Consider the following 18,046-nt stretch of genomic DNA (forward strand, 5'->3'; position numbering starts at 1 on the left):
CTTGTGTAGCTTGAGACCAATATGCTGAGAGGAAGGCATGATAAAATTCTCCTTCACTGTGACAATCGTGAATGAACGATTGCATTCTTACAGCTGGTTCATTCTCTAAGTAGCCACACATAAATTCTAATCTGTGCTCTAATGACCAGTTGGGAGGAAAACAATGAGAGAATTGATGAAGCCACGCTTTTGGATGAATGTCGTTGCCACAACTCTTAAATATTTTGAATTTACATGTAGTGATGAACAGCTTATAGTTAAAATCATCATGTCGGCGAGTCGCATATCGGTCATTGTTACTTCGTTTCGGCGGTTCCATCTCAAAATTCGGTGTACCTTGGCAATTTCTTTCATAATTTCCGAAGTGCCCTGTGTTATTATTTTGTGGCTGTTCCGTATTTCCATGTCACTCTTCCCGTATTGGAGCGCGAGTGTCCTCTGAAATATGTAATTCTTGTATTACCTATGTCTACTGATCTTGTACTTCCCGGATTTCTCTTTTGTACTGCAACTGCACAATGCTACGCGCTGTTCACATTCAACTGCTCAACACTACAATGGCGACAATTCCAACAATGCCAACCAGCCACAGACTTCACACAGCACAGTCAGTGATTTTCATATAGAGCGCTACGTGGCGTTACCAACACAAAAACCTAAACAGCCTACTTACATTGGTTGTTCACTTCGTTGATAATTACTTCTATCCTTACAGATGGTAGCTTATTTCATCATTAGTATTATCTGATGATTGGTTGAGTGGAGTTCATTGAACACAGTGAATTAAAATGCCATTATTGTTTATCATGTCTTCAGTCAAGGAGAATTGCTGAAAGGTATCAAAATCATCCCCCCCCCCCCCCCATTAAGCATGGACCATGGCGTTGGTAGGGAGGCTTGCGCGCCTCAACGATACAGATAGCCGTACCATAGGTGCGACCACAATGGAGAGGTATCTGTTGAGAGGCCAGACAAACGTGTGGTTCCTGAAGAGGGGCAGCAGCCTTTTCAGTAGTTGCAGGGGCAACAGTCTGGATGATTGACTGATCTGGCATTGTAACACTAACCAAAACGGCCTTGCTGTGATGGTACTGAGAACGGCTGAAAGCCAGGGGAAACGACAGCCATAATTTTTCTCGAGGGCATGCAGCTTTACTGTATGGTTAAATGATGACGGCGTCCTCTTTGGTAAAATATTCCGGAGGTAAAATAGTCCCCCATTCGGATCTCCGGGCGGGGACTACTCAGGAGGACGCCGTTATCAGGAAAAAGAAAGCTAGCGTTCTACGGATGGGAGCGTGGAATGTCAGATCCCTTAATTGGGCAGGTAGGTCACAAAATTTAAAAAGGGAAATGGATAGCTTAAAGTTAGATATAGTGGGAATTAGTGAAGTTCGGTGGCAGGAGGAACAAGACTTTTGGTCAGGTGAATACAGGGTTATAAATACAAAATCAAAAAGGGGTAATGCAGGAGTAGGTTTAATAATGAATAAAAAAATAGGAGTACGGGTAAGCTACTACAAACAGCATAGTGAACGCATTATTGTGGCCAAGATAGACACGAAGCCCACGCCTTCTACAGTAGTACAAGTTTATATGCCAACTATCTCTGCAGATGACGAAGAAATTGATGAAATGTATGCTGATATAAGAGAAATTATTCAGGTAGTGAAGGGAGACGAAATTTTAATAGTCATTGGTGACTGGAATTCGAGAATAGGAAAAGGGAGAGAAGGAAACATAGTAGGTGAATATGGATTGGGGCTAAGAAATGAAAGAGGAAGCCGTCTGGTAGAATTTTGCACAGAGCATAACTTAATCATAGCTAATACTTGGTTTAAGAATCATGAAAGAAGGTTGTATACATGGAAGAACCCTGGAGATACTAAAAGGTATCAGATAGATTATATAAGGGTAAGACAGAGATTTAGGAACCAGGTTTTAAATTGTAAGACATTTCCAGGGGCAGATGTGGACTCTGACCACAATCTATTGGTTATGAACTGTAGATTAAAACTAAAGAAACTGCAAAAAGGTGGGAATTTAAGGAGATTGGACCTGGATAAACTGAAAGAACCAGAGGTTGTACAGAGTTTCAGGGAGAGCATAAGGGAACAATTGACAGGAATGGGGGAAAGAAATACAGTAGAAGAAGAATGGGTAGCTTAGAGGAATGAAATAGTGAAGGTACCAGAGGATCAAGTAGGTAAAAAGACGAGGGCTAGTAGAAATCCTTGGGTAACAGAAGAAATATTGAATTTAATTGATGAAAGGAGAAAATATAAAAATGCAGTAAATGAAGCAGGCAAAAAAGAATACAAACGTCTCAAAAATGATATCGACTGGAAGGGCAAAATTGCTAAGCAGGAATGGCTAGAGGACAAATGTAAGGATGTAGAGGCTTATCTCACTAGGGGTAAGATAGATACTGCCTACAGGAAAATTAAAGAGACCTTTGGAGAAAGGAGAACCACTTGCATGAATATCAAGAGTTTTGATGGAAACCCAGTTCTAAGCAAAGAATGGAAAGCAGAAAGGTGGAAGAAGTATATAGAGGGTCTAAACAAGGGCGATGTACTTGAGGACAATATTATGGAAATGGAAGAGGATGTAGATGAAGATGAAATGGGAGATATGAAACTGCATGAAGAATTTGACAGAGCACTGAAAGACCTGAGTCGAAACAGTGCCCCCGGAGTAGACAACATTCCATTAGAACTACTGATAACCTTGGGAGAGCCAGCCCTGACAAAACTCTACCATCTGGCGAGCAAGATGTATGAGACAGGCGAAATACCCTCAGACTTCAAGAAGAATATAATAATTCCAATCCCAAAGAAAGCAGGTGTTGGCAGATGTGAAAATTACCGAACTATCAGTTTAATAAGTCACCGCTGCAAATTACTAACGCGAATTCTTTACAGACGAATGGAAAAACTGATAGAGGCCGACCTCGGGGAAGATCAGTTTGGATTCCGTAGAAATGTTGGAACACGTGAGGCAGTACTAAACCTACGACTTATCTTAGAAGAAAGATTAAGGAAAGGCAAACCTACGTTTCTAGCATTTGTAGACTTAGAGAAAGATTTTGACAATGTTGATTGGAATACTCTCTTTCAAATTCTGAAGGTGGCAGGGTTAAAATACAGGAAGCGAAAGGCTATTTACAATTTGTACAGAAAGCAGATGGCAGTTATAAGAGTCGAGGGGTATGAAAGGGAAGCAGTGGTTGGGAAGGGAGTGAGACAGGGTTGTAGCCTATCCCCGATGTTATTGAATCTGTATATTGAGCAAGCAATAAAGGAAACAAAAGAAAAGTTCAGAGTAGGTATTAAAATCCATGGAGAAGAAATAAGAACTTTGAGGTTCGCCGATGACATAGTAATTCTATCAGAGACAGCAAAGGACTTGGAAGAGCAGCTGAACGGAATGGACAGTGTCTTGAAAGGAGGGTATAAGATGAACAACAACAAAAGCAAAACGTGGATAATGGAATGTAGTCGAATTAAGTCGGGTGATGCTGAGGGAATTAGATTAGGAAATGAGACACTTAAATTAGTAAAGGAGTTTTGCTATTTGGGGAACAAAATAACTGATGATGGTCGAAGTAGAGATGATATAAAATATAGACTGGCAATGGCAAGGAAAGCGTTTCTGAAGAAGAGAAATTTGTTAACATCGAGTATAGATTTAAATGTCAGGGAGTCGTTTCTGGAAGTATTTGTATGGAGTGTAGCCATGTATGGAAGTAAAACGTGGACGATAAATAGTTTAGACGAGAGGAGAATAGAAGCTTTCGAAATGTGGTACTACAGAAGAATGCTGAAGATTAGATGGGTAGATCACATAACTAATGAGGAGGTATTGAATAGAATTGGGGAGAAGAGGAGCTTGTGGCACAACTTGACTAGAAGAAGGGATCGGTTGGTAGGAAATGTTCTGAGACATCAAGGGATCACCAATTTAGTATTGGAGGGCAACGTGGAGGGTAAAAAGCGTAGAGGGAGACGTAGAGGGAGACCAAGAGATGAAAACACTAAGCAGATTCAGAAGGATGTAGGCTGCAGTAGGTGCTGGGAGATGAAGAAGCTTGCACAGGATAGAGTAGCATGGAGAGCTGCATCAAACCAGTCTCAGGACTGAAGACCATAACAACAACATCAAAATCATGTCACGAGTTTTCCATTATACTTCAACTTTTATGAATGTTTCAACCTTGGACGACATTCCCAACTTGTGCCTTACCATTCGGTAGTTTTCCAGCACAAGACTGACTGCATCTGTGGACTTCACTTTAATTACTGCCATGCCAGTGCACGTTCAGAAACAGGGAGAAGTTAGTTTAACCCTAAGCTTAATTGTAAATTATGTCAAAATGATAACCGAGCTAGGCGGCGTGGTGGTTAACACACTGGACTCGAACTCAGCTAAGCCCGGGTTCCCGGGTTCGATTCCCGGCGGGGTCAGGGATTTTCTCTGCCTCGTGATGACTGGGTGTTGTGTGCTGTCCTTCGGTTAGTTAGGTTTAAGTAGTTCTAAGTTCTAGGGGACTGATGAGCGTAGATGTTAAGTCCCATAGTGCTCAGAGCCATTTGAACCATTTTTTTCGAACTCAGCTGGACGACGGTTCAAAACCGCGTCCGCCCATCCAGATTTGTTTTCCTGATTTCCCTATGTCACTCCAGGTAAATGCCGGGATGGTTCCTTTGAAATGGCACGGCCGATTTCCTTCCCCATCCTTGACACCATCCTAACTTGTGCTCCGTCTCTAATGACCTCGATGTCGATGGGACCTTAAATCCAATTTTCCTTCCTTCCTTCTTCAAAATGACATGTACTTGTCCAGCATATTTTTTGAGAGTTTCACTCGAAGCTTACTCGGTAGTGATGACCTGAGGTCTCCACTTTAACGATACAGCACTGTGATCGTGTTGATACAACGCCAGCAAGTAGGCGTCGTTTCTGTAATAGCAGTCCTATTTAGTCCCTCCATAGTGCGAAAGTCATGTTGCGTCTGGTATACTAGCTGTGATGTGCTATGAATGGAAGTAATGTGACTGGCTGCTGTTTTTAATACTTGTAGTAAAAGTTACGTCGTGGGCTCCCCTTGCATGAGTCTGTCACCACAACCAACATTTCACATTCTAGTGAAGAAATGGAAATGTATCTTTATGTTACCTGCAAGTGACTAAGTCACATCTTCCGTTTCTCAGAATGAAGTGTATATTTTGCAGAAAATTGTTTTGTTTCTTTTTCTCACAAAGCATTTACAGGTGTTTCATTTTGACATCAATTCAGAAAGAAAAAATGTAGTTAATATGTGGCTAAATCACAAAATCTTCTCTTGACATATTCTTGGTTCATTCGTGGTACAATATCCATTCTATACACGTCTACCAGTTATATTTACAGAAAATTAAGTGCCCCCACAGCTGAATAATGAAATTCATTATTACTGCACATACTCCAGAAAAGCCGTATGTAGAATCCAAAAACGCATGTAAATGCTTTGGCAGAAAAAGAGACAAGGTAATCTAATGCAATGCATACACTTAAGTCAGACTGATAAACGAAAGTTGTCACACAACTTTAGTGTGTTTTCTATATTCACTAATGAATACATGAAATTACTTATATCAGCACGTCATTTATAACGTCCATTGTCACGTTATCTCCACAATTTTCCGAGATAATGTGGCTGTGGCTCAAACCATCATTCTCGCAATTTGTTAGTCCTTATTCCCTCAAATGTTCAAAAAATCGAATAAACTCACAACTGAGATGGATCTCTCTTATATGTTATAGCAATGAATATTAGAGAGCATACTTCTATTAAAGCCGGGCGCTGGTGGACGAGCGGTTCTAGGCGCTTCAGTCTGGAACCGCGCGACCGCTACGGTCGCAGGTTCGAATCCTGCCTCGGGCATGGATGTGTGTGATGTCCTTAGGTTAGTTAGGTTTAAGTAGTTCTAAGTTCTAGGGGACTCATGACCTCAGTTGTTAAGTCCCATAGTGCTCAGAGCTATTTGAACCATTTTTTTTAACTTCTATTAAATTAATAAAAAATGTCCCAGAATCTTTTACGAACGCATAGGCGGATAAAAGAATTTTGTGTATAGGAGGAGGCAAACCAAATCCATTCAACTCTGTAAATCCACCCACACCTCTATCTAGTACGCTTTGATTAACTTCCACAGGCTATATAAGTGTCATTAAATGACATTAAATTATAAATACTCATTCCGAGAATGACGTGTTTGTGATAAATCTTCAATACGCAAGTCATAACACGAAAACAACGAAGTAAAAACGACAAAATCCAAAAGCCAAAGTTCTTCATTTGCTAACTGCTGTTGAGTTTCGTAGTCGCATCTAGCTTATGGAAGACACATCATTCTGATGTCACTTCCCTGTAAGCTTCCCCCTAAAAAAAGCTGCCATCGTAAAACTCCATGTTGAGCCTACACATGCTTAACTACATGCTGTCGCACCTCACAGAGGTTGTATTTGTTCTCGTTTCGATCGAGGTGCAGCAATTGTGGCCTCAGATCCAGGTAACTGTTCAATTTTCAACCCTGGATTCTTCATTTGAATGAAAAATCATGATATGAAGAAACAAGCATATCACACATCATGATATGAAGAAACAATCATATAATACATACTGGTTGCTGTACCAAACACTGAATGAACTGGAAACATTTTTGAAAAAACATGGTAAGAAAATGCACACAAAGCCACTACCGAAAACATCCGAATCATTCAAGAAATATAACAAAATTTTAATATAGTTCTATTAATATTAACATTGCTACGTATCTACAACAGATACAGTGTCTAACCAGTGAAGGGTGCAAGTGATAGTAAAAGCTATGGCTCTTACAAAATGTCAATATTTCTTCTGTGGTGGTCAGTAGAGAAATCTTCTCATTTATGTCCCTTTCACCAGCATCAGCCAATTTTAACATATATGTGAATGTGTCTAGTGTTACCACTTATCACCACAGAATGTTTCCTCGGCGTCTTTCCCGGTGGCATGCTTCGCTAATTAAAATTAGCATTTTTACAAAGCTGCCAGGCCAAGGAGGTAATTCCTCGCTTTGCTGTAACCAAGCGCCACATTCGAACTGTTAAAATGGACAGAATTTTGAAATAGACAAGTCACGCCATAGTGAGACAGCGAATACGACACACATGGTATGAAACTGATGGTAATGCCAGAAACCTACTTGATTGTCATTTACTTCTGGTATCAATCTTGTCACCAGTCGATTGGGAGCTGGTGGATGTAGCCATGGCAGGGCAGCGGCGTGCGAGTTTGTGTAAGACAACATCCAAGGAATGTTCCAAGTCTGACCTCTTAACTTGCAGAGGTGCCGACATGGCGACCAGTAAGACCCACAGAACTACTATTAATCTCTCCAACCAAGAATTTGATGACACCTCTGTTGCAGCGCTGAATAAAGGCCTTAATTTTTCTTCAGCACCGTGATATCTGCCAATACTGGGTACTGTTAGTGCAATAAGCAGTGCATTAGGCATCTCTCAGACGACGCGGCTGAGGACATCAGACTAACTACTAAGCCATCAAAATCCAACATTAGCCGGGAGGAACGACATGGCTTACGCCCATTACATGTGAATGAGGAGTTGGTCGTCAAGGTGCTATATTTACGCTGAAGAGCCAAAGAAACTGGTACTAATATCATGTAGGGCCCCCGCGAGCACGCATAAGTGTCCCAACATAACGTGCCATGGACTCGACTAATGTCTGAAGTAGTGCTGGAGGGAATTGACACCACAAATCCTGCAGTGCTTTCCATAAATCCGTAAGAGTACGAGTGGGTGAAGATCTCTTTTGAACAGCACTTGCAAGTCATCGCACATACGCTCAATACTGTTCATATCTGGGGAGTTTGGTAGCCAGAGGAAGTGTTTAAACTCAGAAGAGTGTTCCTGGAGCCACTCTGTAGCAATTTTGGACGTGTGGGGTGTCGCATTGCCCTGCTGGTTGCAGAATGCACGATGGACATGAATGGATGCAGATGATCCGACCTGTCGGGTGCTTACGTACGTGTCACCTGTCAGAGTCGTATCTAGATGTATCAGGCGTGCCATATCACTCCAACTGCACACGTCCCACACCATTACAGAGCCTCCACCAACTTGAACTGCTGACATGCAGGATCCATGGATTCATGAGGCTGTCACGTCCATCCGCTCGATACAATCACAAACGAGACCCGTCCGACCAGGCAACATGTTTACTGTCATCAACAGTCCAACGTCAGTGTTGACTGGCCTAGGCGAGGCGTAAAGCTTTGTGTCGCGCCGTAATCGAGGGTACACGAGTGGGCCTTCAGCTCCAAAAGCCCATATCGATTATGTTTCGTTGAATGGTTCGCACGCTGACACTTGTTGATGGCCCAGCATTAAAATCGGCAGCAATTTGCGGAAGTCTTGCACTTCTGTCACCTTGAACGATTCTCTTCAATCGTCTTTGGCCCCGTTCTTGCAGGATCTTTTTCTACCCGCAGCGATGAAGGCGATTTGATGTTTTAGCGGATTGCTGAATTCACGGTACACTCGTGGAATGATCGTACGGGAAAGTCCGTACTTCATCACTACCTCGGAGATGCTGTGTCCATCACTCGTGCGCCGACTATAACAGCACGTTCAAACTCGCTTAAATCTTGATAACCTGCCATTGTAGCAACAGTAACCGATCTAAAAACTGCACGAGACAACTGTTGTCTTATATAGGCGTTGCCAACCGCAGCGCCGTGTTCTACTTGTTTACGTATCTCTGTATTTGAATATGCATTCCTATACCAGTATCTTTCACGCTTCAGTATATTAGAAGCTTAGTCGCAATCCAACACAGACCCATCGTCAGAAAGGCAAGGAATTTAATAAAGGACTCCGGTATGCCAGAAGAAGTGGCGAAGAAAGCCACGTGCCTCCAGACCGAAGATATAAAAGGAAAATATTCCTCTGAGACCTGTAGTGAGCGGAATCAGTTCAACCATGTACAGATTGGCAAAACACCTGGCAGGGTTAGTAGCACTCAGTTGGGAGATCACGAACAGCACGTTGCTAACTCGCAGTCATTCGTTGATACCCAGAGGAAAATAAACATAGGTCAAATAGACATAATGGTTAGTCTGGACGTTGTGTCACTTTTTACACGGGTTCCGGTGCAAGACAATCTGAATCTTTTGGCCCAACAGTTTTCACCAGAGATCTTCAAGCTGTACTGTCTAAACGACAATATACTTCTTGTATCACAACGAATATTATGAGATGACACTTGGCACAGCCATAGGCTCCCCACTGCTTCTAGCCGTCACGAACATTTTCATGGGGCCCTTCAAGGAGCAAGCTCTGAACTCCGTGAGGTTGCGTCCATCATGCCTTCTACGGTACATTGACGATGTCTTCTTGATATGGCCTCATAGTGAAAATGCACTGCAGCAGTTCATCGACCACATGAACGGTGTCCATCCCAACACTAAATTTGCTGTCGAGTTGGAGAGGGAGGGCAAGCTTACAGTCTTGCTTTAGTTGAACGGAAGGCAGAGGACCGGCTTCGTATTCAGTGAACAGGTAATTAAATGCCAACGGTTTTCACCACCGTGCACACAAGAAAGAGGTACTGAACACGTTAGTGCACAGGGCAAAGATTATTTCTGACGACAACCATCTATAGTCTAAATTTCAGCAACTGACGTGCGTGTTCAGAGAAAATGGTTACAACAATGGAGAAACTGCTAAAGCTTTCAAGTGCCACCGATGTATCTGCATTACTTCCATACCTACTAGCTAGATAGGATGCATGCTGAAGAGACATGGACTGAGACCAGTGTTCCAGCCTGCCTCCAGGATGAGAGATATGTTATGTCCCATTAAAAGCAACGTAGGTCTCCAAGTTACTGGTCAGTGTGGTGTCCCCTGTAAATGTGGTAGCATTTGCATAGGTGAAACTATTCGCGCTGTTGCCGAGTGTTGTGCGGAGCATTCACGACATATAAAACAAAGGTAACTTGAGAAGTCGGCCTACCTGAACATTGTCTAGAAAACGGGCATAAAAACAGTTTTAAAAAACGAGAGTTTCAGCTCAAACACCGACATAGTGGAATTATGTTACCAAAGAAGCGGCCGAAATAAACAGCAACAATTTTAACAGAGACCAGGAGTACACACTCAGAAGGGCATAGGGACGGGCTTTGGATCTTGAGCGAAAGCAAAGACGTAGACTTGACACTTGATGGGACGCAGGAGCGGCAGTTTCAAACGTGGCACCAGCCGCTCGCGCCATGTGACATCACTCGGTCCCGCGGCAGGACGGAGCCGCTAGAAGCACATGCGGTGCTCTGACCCTCTCTGGAAGGTTCCAGACGCTGCCCTTACATCTGTATAAATTGAACACAGCACCAGCCCCAGCAGTCAGTGATTTCAACCCCTGGTGGCGATGGCAGAGACAGCTATCAAAAGCTCGAATGTTTTATTTGAAATGACGTGGCTTGTAACCTGAGAAGATTGTATCGAACCACAGAATGTTAATAACGTACCCAACCATAATGTACCATTCGTAGCAGAGAGTACGGCTTTGATTTGGTGCTGTTTATGTGATCAATGTGCAACAGTTCCAGCGAGTGGGAAGGCTGGGTTGAAGTAGGTGTGACAAAAACTTGAGAAACTGTGTCAAGCAAATAAACACCTTACACTGAATACCTGAAACATTTCTGGTTAAATCGAAAAGTCGCACGACATAGTTACGTGAAACTGTACAATTCCCATTGATATGCAAATCGAATAAACAAACCGACATCTCATGAATATAAACCACTAACACACACACACTAGTAATTGCATGCAAGTAATTTCCCAGACTTGAGCTACGAGATGCAGGTCTGAGGGAAGGAGAATTTTACGACGGAAAGCCCCAACCCATATTCGCTGAAGCCTTCACAGAGGGACATCTAGCGGACACAATAAGACACCGGAGCCACTGTGCAGGCCACTGGCAAAAACCGCCCTTGTCCCTGCTTTTAACGTCGAATTCTCGGAAAGACTTTCTACGGTAACATGGCTGGAGATTGCAGATAAATGTCCAGAGAAATCCAACTCAAAACACTGGTGACTCACTGTGACCAACTGTGTAAAAACCACGTGCAAAGAAGCTGTTTATCTCAGTATTACGTAACAGAAGCTAAACTCTGCCCTATGAAAGAAATGAAGCTTGTGATAGGCTACAGAAACTCTAGTGCGTGGAATTATAACAAGAACGAATGCTCTGATTGGCCAGAAAGAAACGGAGTGGCCACGAGCATTGAAATAGGCAAAATACAGACAGACAAATTGGCTCTTCTCTTGCAGCAAATCGTCGAGCCTTTAGCAAGGCGATTCGTGCCACACTGAGACGGTTGAGAGAGTAATTATGTGAACACTTGCTCACAGGCTCGTCTTAACTTCTAAGGAGTTAAACTGCAAAGTCTCCTAGTATGGAAAATTGCGCCGAGCACTGACGATTAACGCTTGCAAGTAGTTTGAGCCCAACGACGTAAGTGCTATTCCGTCCAAATAGCATGTACCATGCCAATTAACTTAGCTACAGAACAACTAGGAGTCTCGGCATCACCAAAGACATAGGAAATGCATCAGAATGGTGTTTAACAGCCGAGAGAGATTTAGAATAGATTCCCAGGTTCACAGCTCGCGCCAACAGTAGCCGCTGCTGCCGCCGACGGAGGGGAAACATGCGGCACTCGCGCTACACCAGGAAGTGATATTCAATTGACACTCAGCATTGCAGTCATCTCCGTCTCTCCTGCTTTTTCGTACATTCAACCATGACCTGTAGTTAAACATATTCACGATTGTTGGGCTTAATTGAAACAAAACACGCGATATATCCGATCTAACGGAAAGGACTGATCAGCCACTGTAGAGTGATTTACACTCTGAAGTTACTGATTTGTTTTAATTGTGTACTTCTTTCTGATTGCTCTTTACCGACCTTCATCCATTATTTGGTTATTTTAATTGTGCAGTTTAGCTTAATTGATATCTCTGGCCCCAATTGTAATCAATTTGTTTGTATTTTATCGGCCCCCAGGCATGGTCATCAACCATCTTACTATTAAAGAACCTTAGAATAGTTAGGAATTTCGCTTCACAGTTGTGAACACCCAATATCAATATTTTACCATCCTGTACGTATTATGTTTGATTGATATGTCATAAAGTCATACTTAGAGTAAAAAATAAATCTGAATAACGAAAATCTAAGATTTTCATTTTTGCTAACATAATTCTTAGCTCCTACAAAAGTAATAGGTCCATTTAGTCGCTCTTCTTGTGCTACATTATTAGGAGTAAGACTAAATGTATCAACAGTCTTGTACACAGGCATTCTTGATCTTCTTGTATATCTTCTCCTCCTGTACGGCATGGCTGTGTGCTCAGTGCGGCTGCCTCGAGTCAAATATGGCTGTGTGCGCCGCCATATTGGCGGGTGACCTTGAACGAGTTTCGCTCGGCCGCCGCTAGAGCTCGGCGGATCGCACTATAGTTTTAACTAAGTGCGATCCGCTGCAAAAGGGTCTGCTTCTGGCCTCCATATTGGATTTCTAGCGCGCGACTTCCTGCCGCGCCCAGTGTGGCGGCGCTTATCAGTGGGAAGTTCTGCAGTACAGGCAGCTGCACGCTCATATGACTCGAGGCAGCCGCACTGAGCACACAGCCATGCCGTACAGGAGGAGAAGATATTCAAGAAGATCAAGAATGCCTGTGTACAAGACTGTTGATACATTTAGTCTTACTCCTAATAGTGTAGCACAAGAAGAGCTACTAAACGGACCTATTACTTTTGTAGGAGCTAAGATTAATTTTTCTTGTACAACTACAGAGGTTGTAACTGGTAATAGTTAATTAACTATTGCTATTGTAAGGGGCAGTGATAAGCCTTTATTAGGCTTGGAGTCCTATTATGATAGAGATATAATTTGTTATCGTACCTGTTCAATTGGAGTTAAAGGTGATAGGAACTACGGTACTGCTGTTGTACTTACTGATAAACGATTTCCATTATATACAAAGAACAGGAGACGTGTTAATGCTAATGAAAGAATTAATATTCGGGTTAAGATTGATGGTGTATTAACAAATTACATTAAGGTACAAGGAGATGTGACTGTATACTATCATCCTTAATAAAGCGAACCATCCTTATCTATCCCGTGCATTATGTTTCTAATTTCTATACAGGGGGTGTAGTGGAACCGACATTGAAATCATTGTCTGATTACATCACGTCCATAGTGCTGCACTCTTCTGAACCCTGCATGGTGAGCTGGTGTCTTCCTATCTTGCAGGCCATAGTTTCAACACAAATTTCTGAAACACTCACAGAAGGTCTCTGTGCAGCTGTGGTAGTGTGGTAGCAAGATAGAGTAGAACCAGTCTCACACATTTTAGAAAACATATTACATTTATTGCAACTCCAAGATCCAACAAACATTTCTTTAAAAACTAACGCTAAAACTCTCATTAACACTTTCTTCATTACACAGTTTTGAATCGCAAAAATCCCCAGTAAGTGCCACTTAGAGATAAGCTCTCGCTTTCTCTCTCTCTCTCTCTCTCTCTCTCTCTCTCTCTCTCTCTCTCTCTCTCACACACACACACACACACACACACACACACACACACACATACACACACACAAACATACACAATTATAATAAAATGATACAAATGGCTTCCCATAAAATTATACTAAAGCAGAAGTAAAATGAATTCCCACACAATTTTAATAAAATGTTACGAATGACTTCCCACACAGTCATAATAAAACAGACATTTCCAGTTAACAGTCAGGTGTGATTTAATGACTCTATCATTAAGCTAGAAGAAACACCAGCAGTCTTACTAAATACCCCCCTTGTACCATGAAATATTTTGACTGAATGGTATATCGCAAAATACTCAAACAATGAACATCATGCCCATCAACTAGTTCAAATAGCGACACAAATCAGTATTTGTCTGTGTAATACATCTCAACACCACTCTTATTCTTCAAAACAAGTCAGTCCCGATAAACCTCAGGAACTACATCCCAGACAACGTGGCTTAACACAAAGATACCGTCGGGCCCTATTCGCGTGCAGAACTTGCCACAGCAGCCACATGAAAAAATCAGCCTACCTACGCTGGCAGCACACACCAAATTGGAAGTCCAGCGTGCAAGCTACCTCCAGTACGGCCCTAAATAATATGCAAAATAACATGTTTGGTGATAGTCGCCACCGCCTTCGATGTATGCCAAGTAACCACTTTGCAGTGGTACAGTGAGCAGCGTCCTGCATGGAAAGCAAGGTGAGTTCTTGGCACTTACATGCCGATGGCTCAACGCAGAAGGAAGTTCCACTGATGTGCCTGGTAAGCCACAGCTAGGCAGTGCCACAGTCACACTGCTTCCAGCATCATGCTGCAATGAGTGGCAAGTGTAGGAATTCAAGCCAGCACAACTTGAGACCACTTGAGGTCAGTCAAAATGATAACGGAGTAGTAGACTTATGAAGCTACATACAGTAAAAAGAAGATGAAAAAACTGTCAAAACGTAGTATAACATTTTTCAGCAGTGCACAAAAAATGGTGCGCTTGTTCTCAGCGAGAAAGACACTGTTAGCTGTGAACTTGAACACATCCCAAGAACATTCAGCTGTTAGAACCTGTCTGCAATAGATATACCATAATCACACTCACACAAAAGACAGTAAACCTCCCTTACTCATGTACATACATAAAAAATCTGTGTGTGTTTCTGTGCACATATGTTTGCGTGTGTGTGTGTGTGTGTGTGTGTGTGTGTGTGTGTGTGTGTGTGTGTGTGTGTGTGTGTGTATTGTCCACGTTTCCTAAACAACTGCATCGATTCAACCATATTTGGTATACATACTACTTACTATTGGGATAGAAGTGTTGCAAGGGTGAAACCTGCCTATCTCCCATAGAGGTGAGGGTGGGGGTGACAAATGTTGGTAACCCCTGACATCTAGATTCCCCTGTACGAGAGACGTGTTATGCTAGTAGTATCAGGATGCAATCCCAGCGAGTTTACGTGTGGATGGGCAGAACTGAGCAGAGAGAGAGGATAGTGGTAGATGGATAGTGGCTGGGGGGGGGGAGGGGGATTAACTGGACAGGTAGAGACGGGAATAAGATGTTTGCAGAGGAAGAGGGGCGGGAGGAAGTGGACAGATAAAGAGGTGGGACAAGGATATGTGCAGACAGATGAGGAAGGATGAGATGGGCAAATAAAAGAGTGGGAGGGGGCAGAGCTGATAAGCAGATACAGAGGAGAGAAGAGCAGATGGAAAGATAGTGGAGAAGGGGATGGACAGAGAGAGAGGAAAGAGGAGATGGTCAGGGAGAGGGGAGGGAGGAGGAGGTGAACAGAGATGTGAGAGGACGAGATTCAGAGAGGAGGAGGAAATGTGCAGAGGGAGGATGTAGGAAGGAGGAGGGGAAAGTGGTGGAGGAAAGTGGAAAATGGAGAGGGATAGGAGACAGGTGGAAGAGGAAGAGGGGGAGGAGAAGATGGATTGGGAAGGAGAAGATGGACAGAGGAGGTGAAATGGAGGAAATTAGCAGAGAGAGGGCGAGCAGGAGAGAGAAAGTGGGGAGGGGGAAGGAGACGATAAACAGAGAGAGGGGGATGGAGGAGTTGGACAGATAGAGAGAGGAAGGAGTAGGTGGACAGAGATAGACGCAGGAGGAAGATACAGTTAGAGGAGGAAGGGGAGATGGGGAGAGTGAGGAGGAGAAGATGGACAGAGCTCTGATAAGAAGTTGTGTGCAGTATGTGCTGTTTGTGTCTGTGGGTGAAGCTGCAGCAAATGGCTAGTAGACTATCATAAAACTTAGTAAGAGGTGTAAATGCAAATAACTGAACCATAGAAACACATAAGTTTGCTTAAACAGATGAAATGTATGAAAGCTGAAAAATAATCAAGTAAGATCTGGACATTAAAATTATGTACCATCTGAACAATATTAACAGAAATCTAAAATAATGACATATTCAAAGAGTATGTTTACTTGAAATAGGTTACTAACGAAACTCGAGGACCACTGAGAGTAACTGTGTTGAAGTAGCAAAGGACTGGTTTAGCACTGCAAACAGTGTCCATGCTCGACATACAGAGAGGTGTGGTAGCATCCTTGAACTGCACGCCAGAAGTACCTTGTCGGCTGAGACATAACAGCAGATGTGTTCTAGCTGCTCCCTCCAAGCAGTGCAGCACTCTCGGCACATTCACACCAGCGACAAGTGAGTGGAGTGAGGCAAGTTCAGTACAGAGAGCACTGACGCGTCAACCACAACATGCACACATATCGACCCATTAGGATATGTAAATGCTCTGGGACTGCTATTGATAATATCTTTGAAGACAAATCTAGGGTCTGGAACCACGTGACCGCTACGGTCGCAGGTTCGAATCCTGCCTTGGGCATGGATGTGCGTGATGTCCTTAGGTCAGTTAGGTTTAAGTTGTTCTAAGTTCTAGGGGACTGATGACCACAGCAGTTAAGTCCCATAGTGCTCAAGAGCCACAAATATAGGGCAAAAAGTCATATACCAAAACAAATAGTAAATGCGATATCTGATCATGACATGCAGCATCTTGTGTTAAATGTTGAAACTTGTCAGGATAAAGAACCTATTAAATCTGAGTACAGGAGGGTAATAAATAAGTAAAAAACTGAAAATTTCAGGAGATTACTCAAGGACATGAACTGGTTAGATGTTTAAAATACTTCTGACTCGAATGTAAAATACAAAGCATTCATTAATAAAGTTACCTCCTCATTTGAAAATTGTTTTCCCTAAAGCTAACTCAAATTACACAGAAGTCAAAAAGTAAATCGTCGGTAACACAAGGAATAAAGATATCATGTGCAGGGCAAAAAGTATCTTAAGTATCTATTATTTAGGAACGGCTCTGAGGTTAGAATTTTAATGTATTCTAAAGAATACTGCAAAATATTGAAGCAAGTAATCCAGAAAACGAAGCAGCTTTATTAAGAGAAAAAGATAATAACATCAGGCAACAAAATAAAAACTGTATGGGATATAGTGAAGACAAAGACAGGTGGGACCAAACAGAAAGAGGAACAGATAGCTCGAAAAATAAATGAGACTTTGGTAACAAATGCATGTAGTTACAAACCTCTTAAACAAGTTCTTCATTTCTGTTACTGTCAGCTTGGGGTTATCAGGTTTGGTGAACAGTGCAATGGTTTATCTGAGACCGGTCTTTAAAAATAACTTCAGTAAAATGGAAATGACACTCACGTCTCCCAAAGAAGTAGCATCCACCATAAAATCTAAGTATTCCAGTAGGTATGATAACATATCAACAAATATCAAGATACATTAAAAGAAAGCATTTACACGCACCCAGAAGCACATTACAAGGTAAAAAGATAAATACATGTAACATTTCTCCTGTTTCTTAAAATTTTCCGCAATGGTTTAAATTTTTTCTTTTCAAATATTTTTCACATTTTTTCTGTTGTTTATAAATATGGACTTACTTAAAAAGAACACATACCTCCATAAAAAGGGAACTAGTCTCTTCATTAAAAGAGGACATACACATACACATATAACATGATGCAGAAAAAAACAGAAAACAAACCAAATTTAATATCTCCTACTTGTCTTCCTTATTTATAAAATCATCCACTCTGTAGTAACATTTGCTTTTTAAAAGTTTTTCCATGTTTGCTCCTGTGGGTTTTAGCTTCCAGTTCTTGAACTTTGGCCTCATTTTATTGCTAGTTGTGGGACTGAAAGCCATCTAATATGGAGTATTCTCAAATAATGTAAGTCTGTGGCAAAGTAACATGTAGTCTTGTAGTCTTGTTTATCCCTTGTTTCATAAGCAAGTGAGAACGAATTTACTTCGACAAAATGTTAGCTCTTTTAGCTCAGAGAGAAGTTTTTCATATATAAACATAGGAGGAGTTGTC

This window comes from Schistocerca piceifrons, chromosome 3 (genome assembly GCF_021461385.2).
Source record: "Schistocerca piceifrons isolate TAMUIC-IGC-003096 chromosome 3, iqSchPice1.1, whole genome shotgun sequence".
Lineage (NCBI taxonomy): Eukaryota > Metazoa > Arthropoda > Insecta > Orthoptera > Acrididae > Schistocerca > Schistocerca piceifrons.